Source organism: Vidua macroura, chromosome 4, assembly GCF_024509145.1.
Source record: "Vidua macroura isolate BioBank_ID:100142 chromosome 4, ASM2450914v1, whole genome shotgun sequence".
Classification (NCBI taxonomy): domain Eukaryota; kingdom Metazoa; phylum Chordata; class Aves; order Passeriformes; family Viduidae; genus Vidua; species Vidua macroura.
In genome coordinates, this window is record NC_071574.1 from 553,479 (window position 1) to 567,764 (window position 14,286).

Consider the following 14,286-nt stretch of genomic DNA (forward strand, 5'->3'; position numbering starts at 1 on the left):
AGATCCAATACCTAAAACTAAAATGCCAATACAAACAGCAACAAATTCCCACCCATACCGTCCAAAAATATTAGAATGGCTCCACCAGCCAACCAACTACCAGCAAAAAAAAACCCACACTACACTCTTTTCACTAACAATTCTTATCACATCACAAAAATTAAACAAAAATGAAAAAAACCCCTATAGAATCCCACACAGCAAATCACAAAAACCACTAAAAAGAAAAAAAAAATCCAACTAACTTACTAAACTCCAAACCCTACAACAGACCCTGAACGTTACTAAAAAAAAAAAAAAAAAAAAAAAAAAAATCCAAAACTCTACCTCAACACTAACTCATAAAGAGAACCCAATACGCTATAAAATAAACTTTAAAACCCACCAAACCAATTACCGATATAAAAAAATCTAAACCACTAAGAAACAAAAAAATCACCACCCAAATAAAATAACTACCCAAAAAAACCCACCATATAAACAACCATGTTCCCAAAAATAAAACGAATAAAAACCAGCAACCAAATACATCAAACTACAAAAAATTATAAAAACTTAAATTAACAACAACAACAAAATGATTCCTAACTCAATAAACCCATAATGCCTCAAACCATCATCAAAACTAAAATACCACCTGGAAATAAACACCAAGCCAAAAGATAAATGTAACCATAAACAATATCTCCCAGATTCTCTGCAACAACAAAACATACACGACAATCAAACATACCAAATGAATAAAACCTCTATAATACAATAAACAATAATGCAATCATCAATATTACGAAAACCTCACTAATTAACTACAGGACACTGCCTCAAACCCACCAAAACGAACACTACATACTCACGCTAATAAAAGCCACCACAATCCAATTAAAAACCTAACCGCTACTTCATGCCACGACCCATAAAAAACATTGTAAACCTTAAAATATATAATTTTAAATTATCTTTTTATAATATAAAAATATTATTTAAAAATCCAACCAAAAAAATCAAAACAAATCAAAACAACAACAACAAAAAAATCCAACAAATTCCACAAAAATAAAATCCAACAACAAAACTCAATCCAAATAAATCCTTGCCATCAGCACCTGAACCAAGAACCATAACATTCAAGAAGTACACCATGTCCCTTAGCATACGCCAACCACGAACAAAATAAAACGATACAACCAATTCCTAAGAACCACTTCCAAACCGCTACACCAAGGACCTTCGGAAAATGAAAAGCCGCGCTGCCGGCACCGGGCGGAGCGCGGCTCCCGGCAGGAAAGCGGCTCCTGCGGCAGGCAGAGGCGGCGCCGCGCCGGGAGCCCCCCGCCCGCTCCCCCTGCCCGGCGGGGCCGGCACCGGGTCCAGGGGGCCCCGGCGGCGCCCGAGCCCCGCGCCCGGAGCGGACGGAGCGGCCGGCACCGGCCGGCACCGGCGCAGCGCCCGCGCCGCCTCTCCCGCCCGCCGGCCCGGCAAAGCTCCCCGCGGCTCCGCACGCCTCGCTCCGGCGCGGCTCCGGCAGTCCCGCGCCAGCCCGGCCGCGCCCAAGTCCCCTTCCACCTCGGCAGCTCCCCAGGCAACGCCAGCAGCTCCCGCGCCACAGCCTTGGCTGCCGGGCCAGGGGCAGAAGAAGCGCCCTCCAATGCAGCGGCACAGCCCGATTCCAACCCTTCAAACGCTGCGAGAGCTGCAGCCTCCTTCAATTCAACCCCCGGAACTTACGCCACACTCAGGTGCTCGCCTCACTTCAACAAGGGCAAATAAATGTGTTCTCCCCTTCAGTTTCAGCCCCTATAAGAGCAGAAAAGAAGGGCTTGTCCTCAAATGAAATCCCTCAAGTTGTGGGAATCTTTCAAACCAGAGGGTTTTGGGAAAGCTGCAAAAGGCAGGCCTCAGAAACAGCAGAACTGCGATTCGAGCTAAGCATAAGACTTGTCAGCAGAAAAATTATATAAGAAGTAGAGGTTAACTACAAATAGAACAATGGGCTGTGTATTATCGCTTGTCTGGAATAACTCCCTAAGCCACAGAAAAGTGTATCTAGCGAGATGTTAGGAAGTTCTAAGCTTAAGAATGGAGCCCTGTGCATTGTGTTTTAAGGCCTACGAGCAGGCATTGCATTGGAAAAAAGTGAGCGTTGTTTTAACCAAAGGTACGTGTGCTTGCAGTGGTGGGATAGAACGGGTGTCAATATGCTTTTGCTTCTGTGTGACTGGTCAAAAAACTTTAAAGTAAATTCTAACATTAACTTCTTGGTCTGCTGGCGGGGATGTGAGCTGCTGGCACCTTCCCGTTGTCATAACCATGTCATGAGAGTGATGCAAAAAAATAAAACAGCTCGAGACGCCTTCCTCAGCAGTCCCGTCCCGTTCCTGATTTGTACATAGACCCCCGGCTGGCGACAGAAATGATGGGGAAAGGGGGATTTTTACCTCCATCCAAATCCTTTAAAAGTAGGGACAACAGGGCTGCCCACCCAAATTTAAACCTTAGGGTGATGAAAATGGTGTGGGGGGGGTTACCCTCAAATCAAACCCATCATACGACAACAATATTTCCCCCCTTCCATTTAAAATAGAACACAGGGATTCCCTGACACCCCTGGGATACCCCTAACATCCTGGAAAAGGCAGGTTTGCCTTCAATCAATACCCTCAAAACCACACGTGAAAGGGGATCCCCCACCAGTTCAGACACGGTCAATAATGGAAGACAAGTCGCTACCCTCAATTTGAATTTCTTTTGTACTCAAAATACTTTTTTTTTTTCTTTTTTTTTTTTTTTTTCTGGGAGCACCGGGGAGGGATTGGCAAGATGAAATTTAAAAGGGAAAGGAGAAATGTCCCCGCTACAAATGCACATGGGCTCACCTGTTTGGCTGCCGCTACCCGGCACAAAGGTTTGTCCCTCGGCACCTCCTCTGAGCAATGCTCCAGGTATCCAAGTGCGTATCCAGGTGATCCCGCAGACCCTGTCCGAAGCTGTCACCGTCCCTGCAAGGACAGCCCCAGGAGCCGCCCATAAACTCCTCTTCTCCAGCAGCTCCCTGTAAAATCAGCTGAGGCAAAGCCCCTAAAACAGCCGCCGGCAGGAGCCGGCCCCTCCTTATCCTCACAGTTCACACCTGGGGCTGCTCTGGCTTTCTTTCCAAATGAATTTAGAGACAAATTCCTATTTTTACCAATACCTATAAAAACGAAGCACTTGACAGGATGTAGTATTCTACACACCCCCCTCCCTGTGCATTTTGGGGCAGCTTTGGGTCCCTCGGGGGGACGGCACCCGGCAGGACCCCCCCTCATTCGCCACCCACCTGCTCCTCCGCCGCAGCGTGAGTCCCTCTCCTACGGACCTCGGGGTGCCCCAAATGACACCAGAGCCCCGAGTCTTCACCCCTTTTTCCTGGCCCCCAAAGAAGGCACAGAACGAGTCTTAACTGCCCCGGCCAGCAGCCCAGCACTTGCTTCCATCCCTTTCCACATGTACATCCCCCCCGAAAGGGACTCTGCCGCAACGAGAAAGGGGGGCAGCCCCCAGAAGGGTCGAAGCTCCTGCCCAGCCTCGCTGTCACGGGCGAGGGGCAGAGAGAGGGAGCGGCAGAGACGGCGGGGACGCGGCACGGACGGCACGGCACCGAGCGGGGGCCGCTCTCAGCGCGATGCCGGCAAAGCCGCAGGTCCGGCGGGGCCGGGCGGGGTTTGACCGGCACGGGGGGATCCGCCGAGAGCCTCCGGCCCCGTGCGGGGACTCCCGCAAGGGCCCGGGGGCGCCGGGCTCCGGCCCTCTGGGCTTTATGCTCCGGCGCCCCCGGCCCCGCGGCTGCGGGGAAAGAAGGAACGGGGCGACGGGAAGAGAAGAGGGACAGCAGGGCGTGAGACAGCGTATGGAGGGAGGGAGGTCGGGCTGTGGAGGAAAGCGGGAGGGCAAGGGAAAGGCCGGGAGCGGGGAAGAGGGACGGTGCACAGAGGAGGGAGAGAAGAGGAATAGAACGGAGGAGCGGGATAGGGACAGAGCAGGAAGGAGTGGGGGGGGGGGGGGGGGCGCGGGGTGTCGGGTTTGGGAGGGAGAGGAGAGGAGGGGAGGGTCTGCGGACAAAGAACAGGAATACGGGGAGGAGGAAGGAAGGATGGAGGGGGGGACGAGAGGGGAGGCCGAAAAGGGAGAGCAAGGGGTCGGCTTTGGGGAGAGCGGGAAATGGGGGAAAGAGAGAAAGAAGAGGAATACGGGGAGGAAGAAGGAGGGGTAGAGAGCGGGACAGGACGGGGAGCCTCAGAGAGCGCCGACTCCACCCGAGCCCGCCCCGGCGGCCCGCCCTGCTCGGGATGCTGCGCTCGGCGGAGCTCGGCTCGGTTCGGCCCCACTCGGCTCCTCGCCTACACTCGGGCTGTTCTCCGCTAGACTCGGCTGGATTCGCCTCTTCGGCGCAGCTCGGCTCGCCTCAACTCGGAGCCGCTCGCTCCGTTCGGCTCCGCTCGGCTCCGCTCGGCTCCATTCACCTCCGTTCGGCTCCGCTCGGCTCCGCTCGGCTCCATTCACCTCCGCTCGGCTCCGCTCGGCTCCGTTCGGCTCCGCTCGGCTCCATTCACCTCCGCTCGGCTCCATTCACCTCCGTTCGGCTCCGCTCGGCTCCGCTCGGCTCCATTCACCTCCGCTCGGCTCCGTTCGGCTCCGCTCGGCTCCATTCACCTCCGCTCGGCTCCGTTCACCTCCGCTCGGCTCCGCTCGGCTCCCCGCGGGAGCGCGCCTCCCGCGCACGCGCACAGCTCGCCGCTCTCCTGCCGCCGAGCCCCGCGCCCGGCCCGGCCGGCGCACGGAAACCCCCGCGCCACATCAGACCCAGCAGTTTCTGCGCTAAACCCTTTCTGTCCTAGAAGGAGATAAACTTCTCTACCTCCTTCGTCTCCTCAGTTTTCTTCTTTGATTTCAAAATCAGAGTTACAAAAACCTACTCACAACTACAAGATTTAGTAAGTAGCCAATAATGTAGTCCCGTCAATTTCATAACCTAAAGAACACGTTATACTTATGGTTCCACAATTAAAAAAAAAAAAAAAAAAAAAAATCACACAAGAGTCCTACTCACTGTGTCAAGCCTTATTTAAAACACACCAAAAAAAAAAAAACAAAACCAAACACCCAACCCCGAAAGAAATAGTTCCACAACCAAAACAGAACAAACAAGTAACACTAACTAAAACCACACGTCCACATACGCTCTGTTTATCAGTCACCAACCCGAAAAATCTCTTTTCTACGTAGCTCGTTTGTATACCTCCTCACAACTAACCTTATCCTTTACAAACACTAAATTGCAAATCAAAAAACTTACACGTAACATAAACTCTTCAAATAACATTTATACACTCATGCCCCAAATGACAGGTAAACCACCAAAAGTAAAATTACTCAAATCATTACAAACAAATACTTGTACAATATTTAGTTACAAAACAACCCCCAAACCACACAAAACCACAAAGAAGTTACCTCAAAACAGCAAACCTACAATTTAAAACAATTAACCCACTAAGACCAAACATAACAATAAGACATAAAAAAAAAACAACCAAAAAAAAAAGAACACCCGCCCAAAAATACCCAATCACTCCAACACAAATTTACTTCTCAGGATCAAAATCGTACAACCTTTTAACAACCTAATTCTATTAGTTCTACATCTCTTTTAACACCTAAAATAACTACAACTCACACTTGAACCACATCAAATGAACTTACTTATTAACTAACCAAATGAAACAATAACACATGTATAACGTTAAATAAATTACTGCCAAATATGAACATCTTTAAACATACTACCTTACAAAATAAAACAACTGTTAATTTTTTATTATTCACACACAATCATAAATAGAAAACGTTTTTAAAAATATATAAATTGATGAAATCACAAGAAATCAATTTACAAAAACATTACTAATTCTTTAAAAAAAATTAATCAATCACACATAAAAAATAACTAAATAATATTTTCAAAAATTGAAACATCGCTGAATAACTTAAATCATTATTAAAAACTAAAATACTCATCTTATTAATAATTACTGCTTTTTATCTCCCCTACCGATTTAAATTTTTACATAGAACTCTACAAAAATCCTTAACAAGTAGATTTATAACTTAAATTTTAAAACATATATAGATAAACATACTTAACAGGACTGATCTACACACCAAACAAGTAAACTAACCAAAAAAACCCTAATAAAATACTAATATATTCATAACACAAAAACCCAAAATCATTAACATAAAAACCCATACGAACACATGAAAATACCGACAGTAAAAAAAAGACGTACCTTAATGAACAATATTTACACCTTAATAATTCATTATAAACTCTTACCAATTAATGATTAACATTACTTGATACCAATAAAATACAAGAAAATGTTACTTTAGCCAATAAGCAGAATCAAATGTTATACCTAATAACTTAAAATCACACTTTATTAAAAATATAAGACAGTAAAGCAACGTATCATAAAAACTCCCATTATTATCACTACACAGATATACATTGATACACATATATCTATATACAGGTAGATCATATACCCATCTCAACAGCAGCATCTGGGATCGATTCCTGTTTTCTCTCTTGTCTCCTAAATTTATTAGCCACAGAGGATGGAGTAAGGAAATCATTTTATTTATCATCTGGTTCTCCAGAAACCCAAAAAACAAAATGAAACAGAACAAAAAGAAAAAAAAGAAAAGAAAACCACATTTGAAAGGCAGATCCTCACCAGCAGCTGGTCCATCTCCTACGGGGGACCATATTCTAGGGCACTTTTGGTGCACTTGCCGGAACCTGTCAGGGCACTCTGTGCTTGCAGAAGAGATTTTTTTTTGCTAGGGAGAGGCAAGGGGAGGAGAAATAACGTTCTAGACAGCTCAAATCCATTACTGTGCCACTTCCTGTGCAGCAGGTCCTGTGACAGGATGGGAACTGAGGCTGCTTGAAATTTAAAAGCTAAGGACACCAGCACAAGGTGTCCTTTTGCTTTGTCAAGGAAGTGATTCCCAAATCACACAGCCCCCCCACCATCGTCCCTCCCACCACCACCTGAAAGCCTCTTGATTCTCTTCTCAAAAACACAAGGGACACCTCAGAGTTCAGCAAGTTCTGCCAGTGCAGCCCTCGGGGTGCCCCCGTCTCCAGGTCTGTCCCCCTTGCTTTCATCCTCAGCCACGTCATTCTTCAGCCGTGGACAGGAAATTGTCCCCATTTCTCCCGTACTTGGCTGGTTACCTTTTCTCTAAGCCGTGCGGGACCCCCGAGAGGAGGCTGTGATCCTCTATCAGCTCATGGGCAGCTCTAGAGGTGACACGGGCAGCACTCTGTCATATCTCCAGAATACGACTCTGAAACAGAAAATGCAACTTGTTCTTTTACAGCCAAGATCTGATTATCTAACTTAAAATGAGCAATTTGGCTGGTACCCGATCAACTTCCAGCTAAAATGAACACCGCCTGTTCTCAGCAACTCCAGAGAAGGAAAGACATTCTCCCTTCAACGCTTCACACCACAGGGGCTGCTCTTACAAGAAGTATTCAGGTAGCAAGACAGTTTTCTCTTTTTGTCCGAGGTTTTGATACCTGAAATCCTCAGGGTGGATGCTCCCAAACCTGAGAGCTCCCGGCAGGCGAGTTTCCCTCCTGCCGAAGCACTGTGCAGGTGACAAACGTGCTGGCTGGGGAAATAGAGACCCCAAAAAGAAAAGGCCCCGACTGCAGGAGCAAAACCACGGCACCCCCGTGAGGCTCCACGATGGCAGGAACCTGTTCCAATTTCAAGGGATCAGGATGGGACTGGCTTAGACACAATCTAAATTATTTCCCCCTCCACACATACACAAAACCAACAAGGAACAGATTTTCAAGAGGACCAAGGCAGAATCAGCTATTCCTTTCTGGTTTGTACTTGAGATCTTGAGGCCATACAAATATATGGCCTCAAATATATTGGCCTCAAATATGGCCACAAATATATATTTTGTGGTTTGGGGTATTTGGGAACTGTTCTTTTTCAATTCTTACCTGGGAGCCCTGGTCACACAAAGGACTGCTGAGAAAGGAAAGAATGACCCGGAAAATCCTCTGGTAGACATAAAGCTCACAGCAATGTTTGTCACGCAGCCCTTCCCCAAGAAATCTGAGGATCCACTCGTGCTGTTTTGTACTGGAAGCCATAAAGAAAAATACCACCGTCAGACATTCCGACATTTCCAAAGGATACCTGCTCCAAAGAGCACAAAACCCCGGTTCCCTCTGAGTGCCAGCTCAGGAATTACCACAGCTTGTTCTGGACTTCTCAATTTCCATTCCTATCAAATTTAATCGCTAACATCCACTGGGAACAGTCAGTCTGCAGCCCAAACATGCAGTGGAAATGGAATTTTAGAAGTTGCTGTTTCTAAAATACTTCAGTTGAACTCAAAGTTACTAACCTAAACTCAAAGAGGAATTGTAGCTAGCCGGGGCAGAACATTCTTTTCTTGTGCTCACAGAGCATACACAGCACAACTCATTGTGCCTTAGTATTAAGAAGACAACAAAAACCTCACAGAAATAACATTTTGAATTCCTACATGAAACAAAAGAAAGACGCTTCTAATTAACTACCTGTGGGAGAATGAGGTTTCATTGTATTTTTGCAGCTGTTTTTAATACATTTCTGAAGAATTACTGGGTACCTAAAATGGGACTCTCACCTCAAAATCAAAACTGTAGAAAAGCTGGAGGAAACCCGGTACCTTCCTCAGGTCCAAACACCGGTGCGACAGAAGGAATCTCTTTACCCTTATGTACACGTGCTCCTCTGTAAAGAGAAAAGGCTGGCATGGTGGAGGAGGACAGCGCTCCCAATCCACAAGCACGGATGACAATTTGTGGAAGCTGCAGTCAGTGAGCGTGCAGCGCTCCGAGCTGGGAGAACAGCCCGGCAACTGCAGAAGGCCTTTGCTCTGAGGCGCATTCCCATTGCTGCCCACCCTCCCCTTCTCTTGCCCAGGAGGAAAAGCTCAGGCAAGAGCGCACGAGCACAGAGCAGGTGAGGGGATCGACACTCCCCAGGCCTCTGTTTTTCACCCCAGCAGTGACACACGCAGCACGTTCCAGTACCTGGCTTCAGGATCTGCTGTGCCACACGAGCAGCGCAGAGGGTGAGGGAGAAGGTGAACCTGAGGCTTGGCTGCCTGATTCCGTTCTGCACGGCATCCAAGAGATACAGCAACGCCAAGGGCCCCGGGAGAGAAGCCTGAAGCACAGCCCAAATGAACACAGCGGGAGCACAAAGACATCGATCAGCTTCCGGGACATTTCACAGGTCACACAGGTAAGAGCCCCAGTTCAGCGTCAGGATCAAAACACCCGGAGACCTGTGAGAAAGAAACCGAACTGCAGCCGGCTAAAAGCCGTCCCTGCCTCAAACTCCTTCAAACAACTTGTTCACGAGGAGACAGGGATTGATTCAATACTCACCAGCCCATCTGGCCAAGGTCAGAGCTCTGTGCCCACCCAGGACACGGCAGCCAGCAGGGACCCTTCTCCCACTCTCCAGCACGGACCTGTGAAGCCAGGGAGAAGTTTACGGAGCAGCAACAGCCAGAAGATGCTCTCTACTTCCATATGCTCTCTGATCGATCATTCCCAAGGAAAGTCCCCACGGATCGGAAGCAACCACCTCTCATTTTTCCTCCCCAATCATCACTGCCTTGCCTTTCTGTGCGTTTCCTCCCGTGCCCATCCCCAGAGCACATTAAGTCCATCTTTTGTTCCCAACCGCAGCTCTCCAGCACAAATGCCACTCCTCACACACACAAAGCAAACAGTCATCTGCTTCAGCTTTTGGCTTAGAAAGTAAAAACCTCAGTGCGTCCGGCTATGTGATTAAAACACGGAGACACACGGGTGGACATAGATGGAAAGCTTTTCAGGAGAGAAAAGAGCTGATTCGCTAGCACGCTTCCATACAGCTTCAGAAAAATCAGAATCCACAGCAACTCCTAAGACCCCTGCTGAGGAACCCAGCCCTCCTGGGAACACCCAATGCCGCAGCCACGGGAAAAGGATGGGAGAAGCCAAGCTTGGGGTGAAAAAAAGATGACATCAATACAGGAGCCTGTAAAAAGCCTTCACACAGCAACAGTGGGAACCAGTCCCATTTGCTCCGTCCCTGCTTTTTGGGATGACACAAACAGGAAATGAAAACACGTGAAACACAAGGCACACCTATAGGGTGTGCCAGGTGCTCCTTTTGGCAGCGTGGACGACAAAGGTCTCTCTCTGCGCACTTACAGGCAGCCCGGTTGCAATCCATCCTTAGCCCAAGCCTTCCTCGCCTCCCATTCGCCAGCGCTCTGCTCTGGCCTTTGGAGCGCTGGCCCCGTCCTCCCGCAGCAGCACGGCACCGGAACACAGCGAGGCAAAGCGTGCCGGAGCCGCCCGTGCTGTCAGCGTACCTGTCAGCTCCCGGCGGTGGGCAACTCCGGCCCTGCGGGCAAGGGGGAGACGGCTCGGGCACCTCCAGCGGCTGCTCTGCCCCGATGCTTTCGCGTTCTCCTGCATTTCCCTGCAGCGGAGGGGGTCCGGGACGGGGGCGGATCGTGTCAGAGTGGAGACGGCGGGGAAGCACGGGGAGGCGGCGGGAACGCGGCGGGACGAGACGGGGACGCGGCGGGACGGGGGCGACTCACTTGACCTTCCAAAGATGGCGGCAGGAGGGGCGGGGAAAGCCGGGGCCCCGCTCCGCCGCCCGCGCGCCGCCCCGGCGGCATTTTCCGGCACGCGGTCGCTTCCAGCGTCTAGAGAGGGAGGCGCGCGGGGATCGGGAAAGGGGAGTGCAGCCCTGTTCCGACGCCGCTCGCCCCCCGCCCGCCGCCCCCGGCCCGTGAGCGCTGCGACCGCGCCTCCGCCGCCCGCCGAAAGCGGCCCCGCCGGGCCGCCCTCGCCGCTGCCGTTCTTCTCGGTCATCGGGTCCCTTTGCTCTCCCGAATCTCCTTCACCCCTCCCCTCTATTTACAGACACCGCCCCGCTTGCCGCTCGCTCCCGCGCCTCGCCCTTCCCACGCTCGGCAGCCGTCCTTCCCCCCCTCAGCCGGCACCCAGCGGCGAGGGGCAGGGCGCTGGCTGGGGGGGGCTGCAGTACCGCTCTCTGTCCACAAGGCGGCAGCACCGCCGGCGGCCACAGCCGGGGGCTGCCGCTCGCCCGGAGGGAAGGGAGGCAGAAAAGAACAGGGGCGATCCCCTTGGAAAAATCCTGAAAAATAAATGGCCCAAAACCACCCGCACGCAAACTAAAACACACTGCCTCTAACCCAATAAAACCCCTCCAAAATCCTTTTCTTTTAAACTCTCTAGAACTATCTTTCATATTTATACTTTTCACATTCCCATTTATCATGTATATTGATGCATGATGCTATTTCGATTTTATATTAAATATCTTCCTATGACTTCTATTTATTTATATTTTATCTTTTTATATATCCAGATATATTAATATACATTTCTATATTTCTATTCAAAAAATAGTTCTGTTATTTAAAATAAAAGCCCTGCCTGTAACCAAATTCTAGCTCTAGGATATTAATATTAACGATCTCTTATTTAAAAGAAAAATGCTGCCTGAAACCCGCCCGCCCGCGGCGCAAGTGTGGCAACAGCCCGTGTCCGCAGTACTGGCAAGGCCGCGGGAAATCCCGGCGGGGCGGCGCCTGCGTGGCGCGCGGGCAGTGCAGCACGCGGACCACGATTTTCCCGCGCTTTTTTTTTTTTTTTTTTTTTTTTTTTTTTTTTTTCTTTCACCTATCCGCCATATTGAGAAGGTCAAGAATGTCCCGGCCGCCGCGACACTTCCAAGATGGCGGCCGCGTGAGGCCCCTGGGAAGAGAGAGGCGATTATGCCGATGCCTGTCGGCGCCCGCTGAAAACCTGACCGCCTGCGGAGCCGCTGAGCTCACAGCCCGTGGCCACGACACGGGAAAGAGCGTAAAAAATCCCGCGGGGACGGCGCCGGCGTCAGGGTGGCGTGCAGGCAGTGCAGTAAACAGACCGTGGTCCTCCTTTTTCCCGCCCTTTTTGCCGCCATATTGGGAAGGTCAAGCGAGTCCGCGACAACCCGCTCCCAAGATGGCGGCCGCGGGAGGACCTCGGGCGAGGGCTGCAGTCCCGCATTCTGGCCACAAGGCGGCGGCACTGCCGCCCGCCTTGGGGCTGCAGGCGGGGAAGGCGCGCAAAGAAGGACAGGCGCGACCCCCTTCAAAACATCCTCTGCAATAAATGCCCCTAAACAGCCCGCACGAAAAAAAACACCAACAAAGAAAACCCTGCCTCTAACCCAATAAGAACCAAAATAAAAAATCTTTTCTTTTAAACTAGTTTTCAATCTATTTTATTCTTATGTTTCATATTTATATTCACAGTTTGATTTAGAATGTATATTCATGTATAACGATAATTTTATCATTTCTTACATTCTTTCCTATTGCTTATAATTTATTTTATTTTATATTTTATACATATCTTAAGATATTGATTACATATTTCTATATTTAGATTAATATTTCTAAAAGGTTTATATTGTTTATAATAAAACCCCTGCCTCTACCCCAGTCAAAACCTAAAAAAAACCCCCTTTCTTCTGAACTGTGTTTAAATTTATCTATGTTTTTCGCATTTATATTGAAATTTGCATTGTAAATGTAGATTGATGTATGGTGTTATTTATATTCTATCTCTTCCTATTACTTATTTTTATTTACACTTTATATTTTTTATCTATCTTTATACATTGATTATCTATTTCTATTTTTAGAATTATATCAAAATAAAATGTATATTCATATTTTTTAAAATAAAAACCCTGCCTCTAACCAAATAAAAACCAAATAAGCCCTTTCTAATTTATTTTATTTATATTTTTAATTTTTATAATAAAAGCCCTGCCTACTACCAAATAGAAAATTTAAAAAAAAACCTTTATTTTAAACTATATTTGAATATTTTTCTATTTATGCTTTTGATATTTACATTTATAGTTTCTTACATATTATATTACAGTATATTGATGTACTATATTTAGATATATAAAATATATGACATGTCATGTGGTATAATAAGACATATACAGTATAATATCCATTATGTATTGTATCAATTTCTATGATTTTGTATTTTATATCTATCTACATATATTAATTATACATTTCTATATTGATATTTTCTATGGATTTGATTTATATGTATAATCTATATTCATATGTACTTATATAAACATACTCTAAAATACTCTATAGAGTATAAAATACTCTATATCAAACATTATAACATCTTACGGTGATAGATGATATTATTTATGTTACATGTTCTATTTATATGTATTCTATTTATATTTAAAATGGAAGTTTTATATTCCCATTTTTATATTTCTAGATTTGTTTTCTTACATTATAGTTATAGTTATAATTTTGCATTTAAGATCCAATACCTAAAACTAAAATGCCAATACAAACAGCAACAAATTCCCACCCATACCGTCCAAAAATATTAGAATGGCTCCACCAGCCAACCAACTACCAGCAAAAAAAAACCCACACTACACTCTTTTCACTAACAATTCTTATCACATCACAAAAATTAAACAAAAATGAAAAAAACCCCTATAGAATCCCACACAGCAAATCACAAAAACCACTAAAAAGAAAAAAAAAATCCAACTAACTTACTAAACTCCAAACCCTACAACAGACCCTGAACGTTACTAAAAAAAAAAAAAAAAAAAAAAAAAAAAATCCAAAACTCTACCTCAACACTAACTCATAAAGAGAACCCAATACGCTATAAAATAAACTTTAAAACCCACCAAACCAATTACCGATATAAAAAAATCTAAACCACTAAGAAACAAAAAAATCACCACCCAAATAAAATAACTACCCAAAAAAACCCACCATATAAACAACCATGTTCCCAAAAATAAAACGAATAAAAACCAGCAACCAAATACATCAAACTACAAAAAATTATAAAAACTTAAATTAACAACAACAACAAAATGATTCCTAACTCAATAAACCCATAATGCCTCAAACCATCATCAAAACTAAAATACCACCTGGAAATAAACACCAAGCCAAAAGATAAATGTAACCATAAACAATATCTCCCAGATTCTCTGCAACAACAAAACATACACGACAATCAAACATACCAAATGAATAAAACCTCTATAATACAATAAACAATAATGCAAT

The 14,286-nt window shown here is 46.5% G+C and overlaps 1 long non-coding RNA gene across 1 annotated transcript; it reads right to left on the bottom strand.

Annotated features, from left to right (window-relative positions):
- Positions 1-8,751: 8,751 nt before the first annotated feature.
- LOC128806659 (uncharacterized) lies at positions 8,752-9,588 on the bottom strand. Its single transcript, XR_008436900.1, has 3 exons — positions 9,515-9,588; positions 9,155-9,411; positions 8,752-8,852 (listed from the first exon to the last, which is right to left on the bottom strand). It is a non-coding gene; the product is annotated as an uncharacterized LOC128806659 (long non-coding RNA).
- Positions 9,589-14,286: the final 4,698 nt, after the last annotated feature.